This window comes from Brachypodium distachyon, chromosome 2, assembly GCF_000005505.3.
Source record: "Brachypodium distachyon strain Bd21 chromosome 2, Brachypodium_distachyon_v3.0, whole genome shotgun sequence".
NCBI classification, from domain to species: Eukaryota; Viridiplantae; Streptophyta; class Magnoliopsida; order Poales; family Poaceae; genus Brachypodium; species Brachypodium distachyon.
Window position 1 is genome coordinate 26,931,802 of NC_016132.3, and position 16,697 is coordinate 26,948,498.

Sequence of the window (16,697 nt, forward strand, 5' to 3'; positions counted from 1 at the left end):
TTGCAGTTTGGTTGGTCGTCGGTCCGTCCCCCCAAATTCATAGAAATTACATCCGTATGCCACCGCCGAACTCCCGATTCGTTTTTCTCTTTCCTTTTCTCGCATCTCGCCCAGCCCGCATGCCACCGCTGCTCCCCGCCCCGCGTGCCGCCGCCACCGCTCACCAGCCTCTCCTCTCCCGAAATCTCTCCTCTCCACCGGAACCCACTCAATCCCTTCGTCTCCCTCTCGATCCCTTCCTCTCTCTCACCATCCCTCCCGCGCCCGTCCCTCCATGTGCCGGTCCACGCGGCCGCCGCCACCATGGGGTGCGGCACTGCCGGTCCCCATGGACGCCGCCATGAGACGCAGATCCGCCGCAGGGTAAGTTCCACAAATTAAGTCCATAGCAGGGTAAGTTTCACAAATTAAGGAAACCATGCGTAATCTATATTTGAGAAAATTAAGCCCATGTGAAAGGTAAGTTCCACAAATTAAGGTAAGTTCTGTGTTTGTCAATTACGTTTTGGAAAGAAAAAAATTCGATCGGTCGATGGACATGCGTAATCTATATTTGAAACGTAAATCATTGAAATATTTGTATCTCCGTTACAACTCATGGGTATTTAGCTAGTATATATATACAGAGCCAAAAGTGCTAGTATGTCCAACGTCGTCCCCAGTGGCCGACTCCTCTACCGCTCGTCGATGCGTCGTGATTGGGATGGCGTGGCTATTTTCTCTCCCGTCTGATTTTCCATCCGGGCTCTATCTCGTTTAATCGATCGATAAAGCCAACCTCCCTCCTGCGCCTCTGCTCCGTCCAGAATACCACAGGTCTACATCGCCTAGGCACTAGGTTACCATTGGCCGGACGACGCCCGTGACCCTCCATTATAAGCCATGCCGGCGATAGCCCCCACTCACCACGCCCCCTTCCCCACACAGATAAGCCGCGCGCGACGGCGGCGCTCGAGACGCCGCGACGGCAGCGTGGAGACGGCCGTCGAGGTTGGAGCTTTTTTTTTTTTGCGGGTGAGGTTGGACCTGACAGGGGGTAGCGGCGCCGCAGCGAGGGTGTCCTCGTCGACCTTGGACCCACGTGCCCGTGGCTGACCTCGACGGCGGCAGTGATGGCTGCAGCTGCTTCCTGTCGTCACCGACGGCAGTCCGCACTCGCACCAGACGTCGCCAAGGCGTGAGGGCGCCACTAGAACGCGCGGCCCTCGAGCGGGACCTCTCACTGCCGCTTCCGCCACTGGCCACTGCAGCCACGGCCGTGTGCCGCCGACGACGTTTTGTCTTTCTCTTGCTTTTCATTTTTCAAGATTTTGTCACTTGGTGGTCAGTTCGTATCTTGGTCGCTGGATTGGTCTTTCTCTCTTCCCTCCCCTGTTTCTTGGTTATTCGTATCTCAATCAGTTCACAAGCGAAGTTGGTGCTCAGTTTGGATCTATCCCCTGTTCTGAAAATATTTTCTTTGATGAAGTTGCCTTGCACTTGTTTGATGGACTGACAGTCGCTGGTGTCCACACACGGTCCGCCGGCGGTTCTGCTCTTCTTCCTCCCTTGTCTTCATCCCATGAATCCACGAACAGCAGGCAAGAACAAGGGGAGGAACCAACGAAGTAACACCCTCGTTGGACTAATTGCAGTTTTACTTTTTCTTTTCTGTTTTTACCGTTTCTAGTTTTCTGAGATGGAATAAATGCAGGGCTGCGCAGCCACCGGCGAGGAGGATGGGGCTGGTTGCTGCTGTGTTCTTGTGCACACCAACTGTTTGTATAAATGTTTCTGAGGGGAGTTGCTAACTTGCTATACCAACGGGTTTTGTACTTTTGTTAATCAGGTTGCTATACCAACGGGTTTTGCTCAGATCTGATTAGTACTTTAGTATGATGAAGTCATTAGTAGCGCAGTGTTAAGTATGGTGCTTGATCTGTACTTGTTCTGAAATATGGAACTCTGAAATCTATTCTCTCTTGCTACAAGTTCAAGAGTGAAGTGTTAAGTAATTTTGTGCTCGTGTTTGAGTCAAAGATCTTGTACAATGCTGCTGTACAGGAAACTTTTTTGCCGATTAGATGCACCCGAGGTACCGATTTGTTGGACTGAACATTCTTAATGGGGTAATACATGTGTTTCGAATAATGGTTCGAATAATGGGACAGGTTCAAAACTTGAAATGTCCACTGGGTAATGGCATGCTTAATATACGTGGCTGACAGGTGATCCTTCTACCTACTGGATAATAGAGGTGTTGCACTTAGATGTCCACCAGATAATAGCATGCAGAGATTTTTCCATAAGACATATCCAGTGGATAATAGCATGCAAAGTGGATAATAGTATGCAAAGGTTCTTTCTATAAAACATACTGTACGTATCATCGTAATGAGCAGTAATATTCTTCTTTTTTTCTCTTCACAAGGTACCGAATGCATAATGAATTGATTTAATCATACCGAGACACGAATAATTATCCAAGCTCCACGGAGTGCACCTTAACCCTGTGTACCGAAATTCTTACTGTGCACGCCAATGGCTAGCATGTGCATGCGCTTGACCAGCTCCTTGCACTGGCAGAAAAAGGCAGTCTGACGATGCGGGCCCAGGCTCTGGAGAGTCACATGCAAAGACATTTTTATTCGGAAGTACCGCACGCGACTCAACTGGCGCATTTTCGTGTGCCCACTTCAGATCTAAGGATTACCACGTTCCTAAACAGGCTAGTCACATGGGTCATGGGAATCAAGGCCTATGATCAGTGGTCCATGGCCCAGACAAGGAAAGCACAATTTTTGAATTCATCTGTTCCCAGGGAACACCGACATTGCCAAAAGAAGAAACAATTTGAATCTTGGAATAAAGTTGTCATATGTGTGTAAGAGTAGTCATAAACTATCATTTCTCTTCTAATTACAAAAAGAACTAAAAGGAGAATAAAAGTTAGAATCCCAATGCAATCGGACGGTACTGATGCCGGGCACGAGGAAGGTTGGACATACTAAAACCATTTTGCTATATATATTTTGCTCAAACTTCAAAAAGTTTGACAGTCAAAAAAGTTATATGCTCTGTATTTATAAAGGATGGAGTATATGCATGGCCAGCTGTGTGCATGAATCGATGCACAGGTAGGGGTTATCCTCCTTTTCGAATATAAAAGCTATTTGTTTATTTTATGGAAAACAGTTGGTTAATTACCCTACTGTCTATATTCAAAAGTTCAACCCAAATGTAGAAAGACAAAAAGAGAAGCAAACCAAAAACAAGAGAATAGAAACTATCTAAATTTATCTATTCAGTCTTTGAAGCCAGCAAGGCTCTTTCTCTTAGCTCTATAAAAGACCAAGTTAAGCTCAGCTCTGAAGATCCTCCGACAGTTATATAAGGTGGGTTGTATCCCCTCAAAATTGCATCATTGTGACTTTTCCAAATGCTCCGGGTGGCCAGAATGACGAACTCCATACTAAATGGTCAGGTGACCATCATTGCGAAAAGATCAGTGTTTTTAATTTCTCACCTAATCCAGAAAAAAATAAGAAAGGGTGCCTATTAACAAGGTGTCATGCTGGTCCATAGAGTGCTGTTGAACCTCTACTTGGGGACGCGTGGATATTCGTGGAGGGATCGTCTACTTCGATCCTAGAACAGCCGGAGATATGTTCTAGCTGCGAGAATCAGCAACTCACTACATCAACTGTCTACTTCCCCTACGATTGTTGGTTTTTCTATCATGAACGAGTAATGCAGAATGTTTGAGCTGATCCCATGTTCTATTTTTGTAAGGTACAGTATGTATTAAAGGATGAATTTGTTAGTTATAAAACATAGCATACTCAATGTCTAGCGTGGCAGAGAGTATTCGTTTTAATTTTGGTTAATGAAAATCGAAACAACCATTACGTTTTGCTCTTGTTTTCCAATAATTGGATTTGCCCGAAGATCAATCACGTGCTTCCGCACGACAATCACCATATTATTGCCAAGGTCACTACCCTCTTTTCTTTATTTCTTATCACAATTCCAGGTTACAATCTAATCTCATGTTACAAAGGCTGCGCCTTGGTGCACATATATCTGCATCCAGAAATCCTAACACGACTAGAACACAACACCTACTCGGTCTAGTGTATCACATTGGACAATCCGAGAAGGACACAAACTAACCACACGTACTGGTACTCCCTGGCTAATAATACCACTTGTTAACTACTTCTTACAATTTTGTATTAAATTTGAGACACTTATTATGGAATGGCTGAAGTAATCAATAATAAGTGTCTCGAGCTAGACCCGGATTGACAAGCTAGACGTGAACAACTAGGACTCAAAAGATTATTTCCAGCATTTCCATCGCATGAAATTTTGAACAACGGCTGAAACTCAGGGAGAAGACGAGAATTAAACTTCGGGCAGGGGGTAAACATAGCGTCGCATCTAGGTTAGTTCTAGAAACAACAAAAATAGAGCAAAGTAGGAGGACACAGAACATTCTCTTTTATTACTAAGTGTTACAGCACACACGGTACACCTCTAGAATCATGCAGCACACGCATGCATAATTTTACATGATTTCACATAGAATCGAGAGGTATTCATGTTTTTTTTCCAAAAGAGGGGCCAAGGCATTTGACCTTCATAGATAACGCTCAGTATTAGCGTTAGGCTGAGGATACTGCTAATGTATGGGCTCATTATTGAGGGACGAAGCAAAACTGCCACCCTCATGTGGGTATACTTTGTAGGGAGGGGGAGAACCATTGTGTATCGGGTTCTCACCACTTGGAACATCATGCATGGTATGATAGCCCGGATTAGGAGGACGAAGGTCCGCCCCGCTGGGAACTTCTCGCGCCATAGCGACGGATCCTAGGCTAATAATCAAGAGGAGAATTATTCAGCGAAACTCCATTTGCGCTTGTATTATGGGATATATATGCGATGCAGAGGATGTTCGATACCAAGTTGGGTCGTGCAGGTATATATAGTACGGCATGCAGACTTAGAGTATGTATACTAGGACGATCACGAAGAAACTTACGAGTTACGCCCCATGAAAAAAAATTGTGTATCCTCCATCAATATTGGGATATGATATTACTAAGATATGATCTAACACGGCATATCAACCGCTTAATTGCATTGATATATGCATTTTTAGCAACTTGCACGAGGTATGATATATCCCACCTACAACTAAAGTTGGATTCTTATCGCGTGCATAACTACGGATTTGAGTTGATCTACTCAATTTCCCTAACAACCCGTTTGGCAACCATCGTTTCATTTCATTTGCTAGAATGAAATGAATTCCAATTTCTTGATAGGATTTCATTTGGTTGAATTTAAATTCCTTTTTCAAATATCATATTTGTCTATCACATGGATTTGTAGAGTGAGAGACAATTTCAGAGAAATGATGTCTTTTGGAGAGGATTTGAAGTTAGTTATAGTGCAATTCCAATGAATTTGAGAGTGAATTCCTGTGGCGAATTCCATACCAACCAGGCAATTTCGATTTTGAAGTTCAACATGATTTTCAGAATTCTAGGCCCAAATGATGGGTGCAAAGCGAGCTGTAATTTCTTTTATCTACTCCCTCCGTCCACAAATAAGTACTCCCTCCGTCCCATATTAAGTGACTTTTTATTACATGTATCTAAGCGTTTTTTAGGCATACATACATACATATTTGTATAAATTTGAGTCACTTAATATGGGATGGAGGGAGTATAGTTTTAGGTTTTGTCTTAAGTCAAATATACTAAAGTTTGACCGACTTTATTGAAAAACATATCAACATTTGTGAGATTAAAATAGTATCATTAGATCCGTTTTGAAATGTGGTTTCATAATTTATCAACTTGATCTCATGTGTGTTTCTACTCTTTTCAATAAAGTTGGTCAAATTTAAAAATGTTTGACTTAGGACAAAATTTAAAAATACACACTTCTTTGTGGACGGATGGAGTATGCAAGCTTTCTCGTGCATACTTAAGTTAAATGTCAAATATTTCAGTACGCACGAACATCTTGGGACAAAATTAACAGCTCGAGGGACATATTTTTCTGATACTGCATGCATGAACCAACTTTTGTACGTGCAACCACATCAGGTTGATGTAGCACTCATCTTTCATATGCAATAGCATTACGACTCCAATTTGAGCCTCCCGGGTTTAATAGTTCATGACATTCGAAATATGAAAATGCAGTATCGGTTTAGCCAACTATGCTCACTGTCAGAGGACTTTCAGGGGCAAGTACTAGATTATGACTTTCTTTCATCTATGAAGAATTAGAATTCATCACACATTTGGAGGGTGATTCTGTTTGGAAGAACATTACTAATAATTAACTAGTGCGAGTACTACCAGTATTATGAATTACTTTCATCTATCAAGAATTAGAATTTATCACAGATTTTGGAGGGTGATTCTGTTTGGAACAACAGTACTAACTAAAGGTTTTTTTCTTTTCTACGAAAAAGAGGTACTTCCTCCGACCGGTATTACTTGTCTCAAATTTGCCCAAATACGGATGTATCTATGTGTAAAAAGCGTTAGATACATGTAATATTTCGACAAGTAATTCCGGCTGGAGGGAGCAAAATATTTGCCGCAATTGCCTGGCTTCTTCTCATCGACAGGTTAAACACTAGAGACATGCTTCAAAACAAGAACTTTTTCATGCCATCTTACACCTGTGTCCTTTGCAATGGTTTGCATTTGGAAACGAGGGACCATCTTTTTTTCCACTGCCCATTTGCACTCACGTGTTTGATATATATATCTGCCCCAGGTTTACTCCACATAATAATGTTCATCTGAACTTTGTGGAGGGTCAAAGATAGCTCAAGCTGCCATTTCATATGGAAATCTCTGCCTTCGTCTGTTGGAGCATCTGGCGGTCAGAAATGAGTGCATCTTCAATAATGTCAGGCCCTCACTGTTCAGATGTAAAAAGGTCTTCAAAGATGAGCTGAATCTCATTTTCCACCGAGCTAGAAGAAAGAAATACTCTAGTTTGAGACCTGGATTGACTCTTTTAGATAGCCTCTTTTTCTAGCTTTTGTCTGATAATTGTTATCAGCTCTATAATTATTCCTTTTATTTAATAAAATTTGTGTTTTCCCTCAAAAAAAGATATTTGCTGCAGTTCATCAATTAAGGAGATCAGACAAGAGACAAACAGAGTAAAAACAGGGTGCCGCCCACTACGTGGTGGAGAGCAAAAAAAAAGCTAAACTCTAGGACTGTCATCTAGGAATTTTGTACCGGCCAGGACCGAATTTGTGGCCTAGGTCTTGATTCTCCCCCATAATGATGAGTAGAGTGGTCGACTGATTTTTGAATACCAGGTCGGGCTCGATCCATTTGTTCCACATAACAAGCACAAGGAGTGAAGCGGTCGTTTTCGTTGGGTCCTGACTCTAGAGATATTGTATAGCCACCACTCTTTGAGCTAGGAATGCTGGTCCAAGAGCTCAGCAGGAGAGGAAACAGCCCCGGCCAGTCTTTGATCTTGCACCAGATCCGAAATGCGAAACAACATTTGAAAAGGATGTGTGAAGCCGATTCTTGCTCGTCCTTGAACAGTGGGCATAATCCACTGTTTTGCCAATCCCAACGCTCCAGATGGTCAGCTGCCCATACTCTATTCTACTCCTCTGTCGTTCGACGACCCCAGCACCTCCAAGTCTCTCTCCAGGGCTCTCCGTCGCGTGAACCTCCTCGAAGACCAGGAGCCGCCCTCCATCCTTGGCCTGCGTGCTCTGGCGCGTGAATCTCCGGGCAGCACGATAGGTGCCTCTGAGGATGAGATTGCGTCCATTGGCTCCACCCAGGTGCCTGGCCGTGCTCCATGATCTGCCTTCCAAGCTGCGCTGCCCATCGCCGTCTAGCGGCCTCCGGTGATCATAATGAATCGCCGCCCACTACCTATCGTGCTGCCCGGAGATCTCATGCTGTTGCCGTTAGTGTCCTTTTGTGTGCCTTCTGGGTGCTTGTCCGATCGGTGCATTTTGTGCCTCATTGTACGTGGCTTCGGGACCTCCTTCATGTTTACCGTTTAGTTGTAATATTTGAACCAAGTACTCAGCTACGCAGGTGCTATCATGCGTTTTATGGTTAGTTCCGTCTCGTTTACCTTCTGTTCTTGGAATGTTCGAGGATTAGGTGACAACAAGAAATGCGCAAATGTGCTCTCCGAGCTACTCTCACTTAATCCCTCTGCGGTTCTCATCCAAGAATCAAAACTCTCGGATATTACGCCTTTCAAAGCCTATTCTTTCCTCCCGCGATCTCTTGACCACTTCAATTTCAAAGCTGCTGTTGGATCGGCGGGTGGAATGGTCTCTGCTTTCTCCTCCTCGCATTTCAACATCTCCCAATCTACTCAACAGTCTTATTGTCTCTCAAACTTTGTCGATACTTTAGCTGACCCATCTCCAATTAAGATAACCAATGTGTACGTCCCAACCGATCACTCTCTCAAAGATGATTTCCTCCTTGCTCTTACAAATGACGCTCCCGATGCCCAAACCCCTTGGATAATAATGGGAGATTTTAACCTATTAAGATCACATGAAGATAAAAACTCGGGCTCCTTCAGACAGGCGGAGGCCGACAAGTTTAATGACACTATTAATGCCCTTGCCCTTTTAGAGCTTCCACTACTCGATAGACGCTTCACCTGGACAAATAATCGAGAGAGTCCGATTCTTGAAAAAATTGATAGGGTCTTCATAAATAATGCCTGGAACACTTGCTTCCCAAATTTCAATCTCTCTTCTCTCACACGTTTCACATCCGATCATGTCCCCCTCCTTATTAACATCTCCACGTCCATACCTTTCTCCCCTCTCTTCCGTTTCGAAAACTCTTGGACAAAGGTCCCGTCTTGTCAAAACTTAGTTGCTCAAAATTGGAATCCTCCCTTAACTCTACTTCTGCCGCTACAACGGTTGTAGTGGCCACAAAAAGGACCAGGTCAGCTTTCAAACGTTGGAAAAAAACCCTTAAACCACCCCATGTCAGGAAGGCAAATTGCAAATTGGTGATAAACCTCCTGGACCTCTCAGGGAGGAATTTGTTTCGCTCTCCCAACCTGAACGACAGCTACGATGTATAGCTATCATTGCCCTGCAAAGGGCGATCCAAGAAAAGGTCCACAAATGGAGACAAAGGGCGAAAATTAAATCTGTCATCCTTGGCGACCAAAACTCAAAATACTTCCATGCTTTGGCCACTCACAGGTCCCGTAAAAACAAAATCCCCCTGCTCAAAATTGGTAACTCCGAATTTAGAGATTACGACCTGAAATCCGCCATCTTGACCTCCTTCTTCCAGGAAATTATTGGAGTAGCTTCTCCCTGTTCCTGGAATCTCGATCTCCAAGCCCCTCAACTTGGATCTCTGCAGTCCCCTTTCTCTGACCAAGAAATTACGGATGCCTTCCTTCAGATGAATCCGAATGCTAGTCCCGGTCCGGATGGCTTTGGGCCCGAGTTTTACAGAAAATTTTGGCCCACGGTCAAATCAAAAATGTTTGACCTTTTCAGATCGTTCCACGCTCTCGATGTGGATTTGGAATGTCTAAATAGAGCCTTAACCGTCCTTCTGCCAAAACATGATAGCCCAACTTCTCTTGACGCCTTTCGCCCTGTCTCCCTTCAGAATTGCCCACCTAAAGCAATTGCAAAACTACTGACTAACCGGTTGAAGACTCTAATACCTCTACTCGTTCACCCCGACCAAACAGGCTTCATCTCAGGAAGATCAATTTCCGAAAATTTCGTGTACGCAGCTGATCTTCTCTCTGCTTGCCACAAAGGAAACATGCCAACCATGCTTATAAAAATTGACTTCAAAAAAGCTTTTAACTCTGTTAACTGGGCATCCTTACTGATGATCCTACGTGCGAGGGATTTCCCAGAACGGTGGTGTGACTGGATTACTGCCATTCTCCAGTCTGGAAAGGCGGCGGTCATGCTAAATGGCGTCCCCGGACCTTGGATTCAGTGCAGGAACGGCCTGCGCCAGGGGGACCCTCTATCACCATACCTTTTCATCATTGTCACAGACGTCCTGCAGCGCCTACTGTTGAGCGCTTCTTCCGAGGGGAATATTATCCACCCTATCCTCCCAAACCACCCCTGCGCCGTCCTTCAGTATGCAGCCGATACGATTATTTTAGCTAAAGCCTCCACCTCGGCTGCTGTCCAAATTAAACGTATTCTTGACGACTTTGCACAAGCTACTGGTCTCTCCATCAATTTCCAAAAAACTAGTTTTGTCCCTCTTCATGTGTCAGATGCCGAAGCCAACACTTTGGCCTCCTTGCTTGGCATGAACTTGCATTCCTTTCCACAAACATACCTCGGTCTGCCTCTCTCTCCCTGCAAACTTCCGTCCTCAGCTTTTCAACCTGTTATCTCGAGATGCGACAAATATTTGGCGGGATGGAAATCCTCCTTACTCTCAAAAGGAGGCATGATGATTCTTGTCTCCTCTGTTCTTGACTCTCTCCCAACCTATTTCATGTCATCTTTCAAAGTACCAAAATCGGTGCTCCTAAAAATTGATAAAATTAGGCGGGCTTTCTTCTGGGCCAGCAAGGATTCTTGCTCCGGGGCCCAATGTCTTATTGCTTGGGACAACGCCTGCTTACCTAAATTAGCGGGTGGTTTGGGAATTAAAAACCTGTCAGTGCAGAATGCGAGTGTACTTTTGAAATTTGCCTTCCGATTCCTACACTCAGAGCACCTGCCATGGAAGCAATGGCTCCTCAATTGTTGGCCAAATACTTTTTCACAAAATCCTCCCACCTCACACCTTACAAAAATTATTATGCAAAATATTGACCTCCTTAGGTCACTTACTTCTTGCAAGGTTAGATCAGGCTTATCTACTTTTTTTGGGTTAGATTCTTGGATCCTACCCTCAACCACTTGCTCAGATTTTCCCTGCCATTTTCTCACACCACCATAAGCCAAATGCTTTTGTTAGGCACATTTTGGATGAGGGGCTTGACGCTAGCTTGCGGAACAGACTAACCTTGGCTGCCCTGGCGGAGCTTGCTCTTTTGCGAAATGTTTTGCAGGTCGTGGTTCTCTCTGAAGCCCCGAACATTCGGTTGCTCAAAGATGGATCTCCACTGTCCACACCCGGGGAGCCTACCTGGCTATCACTGCGGCTCCGGAAGACAAGAACGCTAAGTGGATTTGGGATTCACATGTGCCCAACAAGGTGAAGATCTTCGCTTGGCTTCTCTTCCGGGATAGGCTAAACACAAGGGCTAATCTACCGCACAAAACCCTCCTTCCTTCTGCCTCCTGTGCTCGCTGCCATGCGCTGGTTGAGGGCCGGCAGGACCTCTTCTTCTGCTGCCCAATGGCGATGCATCTTTGGGATGCACTCCACATGAACCCAATGAACCTGGACTTTGAAGATCTTTGGTTCCTACACCCCCCCTACTGATCTGCCGAAGGAAATGTGGCCCTCCATGCTACTAGCAATACTTTGGCGCATTTGGAAATCAAGAAATGCAAAGGTTTTCTCTAATGAAGATCTCCCTCCTCCCGTTGCTATTGGATCACTAATCCAGGAGATCACTTTGTGGTTCTTTAGGCTAAGATGCCATGAAAAGAAAATAGCAGCCGGTCTGTGGCGTGACTATTTCTCATCCCTGCTGTAATTTCTACTCTCTTGAAGTAATATATTCAGGTGGGGACTCTCCCCCCCCCCCACCGGTGATTGCCTCAAAAAAATTCTACTCGCTTCGTCCCATATTAAGTTGTCGTAGCCTGGGGCTTAGACACCGGGGATGCGAGGCACCCCCTTTTTGGTTCGGCAATGGGCGTTGGGGATCGCTCCTGCGATCGCTGACGAGGCCAATGTCAAGCATAAAGATGCACACGACCGTTTACCCATGTTCGGACCACCCTGAGGTGTAAAACCCTATGTCCTGCTTCTGAGCTTGTATTAGCCAATGAACTAGGGTTTACAAGTTGCCGGGGGAGTCCCCGAGCGCTCTCCCCTTTCCTGCTAAGTGCTACTTGCTATTTCTGGGCTAAAACTAGTAAGAACCAAACCCTTTGACCGTTGGCGATGGTTCTCCTTTTATACTCAAGGGGATGCCACACGTGCCTCGGTGTATGGGTGACAAGTGTTGAGCAAAGACCCTAGGCAGCTTGCCCTTGCTGCGCTGGCTTGTATGCATGGTACGTAGCACTGCAACTAGGGCGGTACGTGCCCTAGATTCACTGTGGGCCAGTCACTGTGGGCTGACTGGACGGGGAATCACCTTTCTTTCAGAACCACACTCCTCGCCCTGACCAACGCTGCGCACAGGGAGCCTGCCGGGCGGCCACGTGGCGTCAATGCTCTGCCTGCTGGGTACTGTCCCTGTTGTAAGTGCCTGTGCCCGGGAACGCCCTCCCCGGAAAGTGACCTTCCCGGGGGGCGCCCAGGCGGGAATTCTCTCGTCGCCTTCCAGGGTAACCCCCGCAGCCCGGCTAGCCCTGCCGGGCTGGTGACTTGCCGGGCAGCTTGTGCGGTGCTGCTTAGGGTGCTATCCTTGCGGGGAGCAGGTGAGGCAACCCACGCGTCAAGCAGTTGTGGTACCCCGGGTGCCACTGGTGTGACAGTAGCCCCTGGATGTGGGCCGGCAACGCCTGTTCCCGGGCGAAATCACCCGTGGTCGGTTGCCGGGCTACGCCCTTATCCGACGCGTGGGTCCCGAGGCGTTTCAGGTTCCCGTTTATGCGTTACTCCAAGGATTCCGCCGTTACGGGCAGAGTGGTGGGGGCGAGATTTCCGCCCTAACCTCCCCTTAATCGCAGGTGGTTAAGGCCACGTCCCGCATTCCCCCTCTTTAAGCTTAGTTATCCCCAGTGCACCCGTAGGGTGCGGATGCGACTGTTGCTCAGCGCCGGGGTATTATAAAACCCCACCGCTGTGCTGAGGAGCAAACACTTAGCCCCCAGCCCTTCTTCCTCATCCCCATTCTTCCTTGCGCCCCTTAATCCTGCTAGTCTCCGCCCACATTACCAATGGTGCCCACAGCCCCCAAGAGAGGGAAAGGCTCCAAGAGTTCTTCGGCCGACAAAGGCGAGAAGGCTCCCAAGAAGCCTCTCTCGGAGAAGGACCAGAAGAACCGGGAGTTGAGGGTCACACGGGCCTTCTTCAAGCCCGGCTACAACGGCGAGGGGCTCGACAAGATCCGGCACGCCGTCGCTTCCCCATTCAATGCGTACGGCGAGACGCTCGTCTTCCCTGCCGGCGGCGACCACCAGGACAACAACTTCCGGGTGTTCGCCCGCTTCATCCTCGCCGGGCTGGTACCTCCGTACTCCCTCTTTCTCCACGTGCTCATGGCGGCGTACCAGCTCCGGGTTGCGCAGCTCCACCCCACCTCTCTCTTCTTTCTCGCCGTCTTCCAGTTCCTCTGCGAAGGGTTTGTCGGGGTGATGCCGTCAGTGGCATTATTCCGGCACTACTTCTACCCGCGCGTCGAGCAATCAGGCGCGATGTCGTCGGGGGTGGTGTTCCGGGCCCGCGATAAGATGAAGTCGGAGTTCTTCGTGCAGACGAAGAAGAAGATCGAGAAGGAGTGGCGCGCGGATTGGTGCTGGGTTCGTGTCGAGGAACCCGACGAGTTCATCTACGCGCCCACCGAGCTGCCGGTGAGCAACGACAGTCGGCGGGACCGCTACAGCCGCGATGCGGAGCTCCTCCCCATCGTCGAGAGGATCAAGGCCCTGCGACTAGCGGGGCTCACTGATCTTGATGTGGCACGCACGTACATCAGCCGGCACATCGCGCTGCTGCAGCTGTGGTCTCGCCCCGCGTGGATGTATACGGGTGGGGGCTGATGTCCGATTCCCCTACTCGAGCGGCGCAACCTCCGCCACCCGCAGCCTGTGGGAAGCGAGTGGCCGAGGAGAGCGAGGGGGAATCGGAGCTCAGCGAGTGCCGCCGACCCGACAAGTTGGCGGAGCAGCGGCGGAGGGAGACCGAGAAGCTGTACGAGATCGCCCAGGCCCTACGCGAGCTGCTGCTGAGGTTCGAGCTGCAGGCCGCGAAGGTGGACGACACGGACGTCAGCACCCTGATCCCATTCTTCTCCGACATGGTGGGGAAGCTCGGGGCGTTGGACATGTGGATCTCCAAGTTCTGCGACGGGGAGATAGCGTCGTGCGCCAAGGAGATTGCCGAGACGATCCTCCCCCGGGTGTACTACCACCACCCCGACTTCCCCTTCAAAACGCTGCTGGACGCGTGGTCGGACAGCGAGGACGGTGCCACCCACTCCAGGGCGGTAAGCCGGTTCGTCGATGAAGTGGTGGATCGGATGCAGAGGAAGCCGGAGCCGGGGCCGGAGCCCCCAGCGGAAGCCCTCAACAACTAGCCGTCTTAGTCCCCTACAAGCTTTTATTTTTCCTTTTGTTTCCTGCAAGTGGCGCGCTTAGCGCCGTTGAACAATTATCGTTTTATTAGTCCATATAATCATTCGCTACTCTTTTAGCAATTTCGCTTTCTGGTTCTACTTGGTACTTGTCCCTGAAATTGACTCGCGGGGTGGATCTTCTTGTCCTCGTGTGTTATGCTTTGTGTTGCCGGGGACTCGTGAGCTACCCACTTAACCAGACAAGGGACCCGGGACGGACCCACAGTGCCAACCTTGGGCCAAGTAGCAGCGGCGAGCCACTCCGCTTGCGGGTGAGATACTCCCAAGCACGCGCCCACAGGGCGGACCCGCAAGCCGCATGAGGAGCGCACTCCCCCCGCAAACGTCCTTCTAACACTCTAGCCACATGCAAGACCCGACCCACACCAACGAGCCAGCATTGAGTACTAGAAAAGCTAGGCGTCTAAGATAATGCACTTAGTTGTCTGTTCTCTTGCCGAACGCATCAGTTTTGCACTTGGAACGCCTGATGGAGGGGTGCGGCAGAGACGCTGTGGCAGTGCACCCATTGGCGCTGAGCACTAATAGCATGCACCCCCACAGCATTTCCGTGGCAACCCTTGCCTTGGAACTGCCTGCTGGAGGGATGCGGCAGGGGCACGGTGCAGTGCACCCATCGGTGCGGAGCTCGGATGGCATGCACCACCACCGTGTCTCTGCGCCCTCCCTTGCCTCTGTAGCAATCTCCTTAGCTTTGCTCCGAGTTGCTCCGTGGCCACCATGCCTTTTTGTACGCATGGCGAAGAATCTTGCCGCTGCGCACGCCGAGCTACCACGACACATGTGGCGACACCCTCCTGCGGTAGGAACCTTGAAGCGGTCACCATGCTCCAGTGGCTCCCCGCTAGATGACACGGCCCGTGAGTACTCCACGAGCATCACTGTGTGCCCGATCCCTATCCTCATCCTGCATGTCAGATTCTCACCAAGCCCGAGATGCTGCAATTTTTTTTCGAAATGCACAAAAAATGGGCACAGCACAGACAACCCTCCTGCCTCCCAGCCCCCGGGCACAGAAGGGTCGATAGAAAACGTGGGTGTGAGCACTCTTCCTTTCCCAAGACGTAGGTACTGCGTGGTGCGTGTTGCGGGGATCCCGGCAACGGCACGACCCCGTGCCAGAGTGATCCGGCGATGGGATTTACGTTTTTGAGCCTCCGGCAGCCCCCTGCTCATAGGCAAGGATAGAAAGAGCCTTCTGTGCACCTAGGGCAGGAGACTGAAGAAAGAACATACAAAAATCGAGACAACTTGAAATCCAGAGGAAAAAACTTATCTTTATTCATAGAAACTAGCGGATTACAATCGGGAGTTGCCCGGCTAGACTAGTTCGAGAGGCATGCAGCAGCAGCATCACCCGTGGGTCAGGCTCCGCCGCTTCACCGATAGAACTTGCGCAAGTGCTCAAAATTCCAACTGTTTTGCACCGGCAAGCCTTCTTCGGTTTTCAGCCGGACAACCCCCCGCCTGGTCACCTGCACTACCCGGAAGGGACCCTCCCGTTTCGGAGCAAACTATTCCCGACCTTCGTTCCTTGTATCCGACGTAGGACAAGGTCTCCGACCTCGAGCTCCCGGGTACGGACCCGCCTATCATAATAACGACGGAGTCCCTGCTGATAGCATGTAGCTCGTACAGCAGCCCGGCATCGAAGTTCTTTGATGAAGTTAAGATCGTCAACCCTCTGCTCGTGTTGGCTATGGTTGCCGTAGGCGTGTACCCGAGGGGATCCATGCTTGAGCTCGATGGGCAGCACCGCTTCTGCCCCGTAGACAAGGGCCCATTGCCCGGCTAGGTGTGGTCCTAATTGACCACAGCTCGGGCTAGAGTTCTTCGACCCAGTGCTCCCCGTGGGCTTTGAGCTTGTCAAAGGTTCTCGTCTTGATCCCCACAGCACCTCTGCGTTGGCTCGCTAAGCCTGTCAGTTGCTCCTCGGGTGAGCAATAGAAGCGAGGTGGATCTTGGTGCCCATGCCCTCGCAGTAGGCTTGGAACACGTTACTCGTAAATTGTGTGCCATTGTCGGTGATGATGCCCTTAGGCACACCAAACCGGCACACAATGCCCTTGAAGAATTTGATGGCTGCCTGAGCAGTCACCTTCCGCACTGGCTCCACTTCCACCCACTTGGAGAACTTGTCGATGGCCACGAGCAAGTACTCGTAGCCACCAACCGCTCTCGGCAACTTGCCGACGATGTCCAGCCCCCAAACCGCGAACGGCCAGGAGGATGGAATGACT

General features: G+C 48.8%; 1 long non-coding RNA gene across 1 annotated transcript; it reads left to right on the forward strand.

Moving 5' to 3' along the window:
* Positions 1–736: 736 nt before the first annotated feature.
* LOC104582699 lies at positions 737–2,057 on the forward strand. The gene is made up of 2 exons (XR_730596.3): positions 737–1,607; positions 1,694–2,057. It is a non-coding gene; the product is annotated as an uncharacterized LOC104582699 (long non-coding RNA).
* Positions 2,058–16,697: the final 14,640 nt, after the last annotated feature.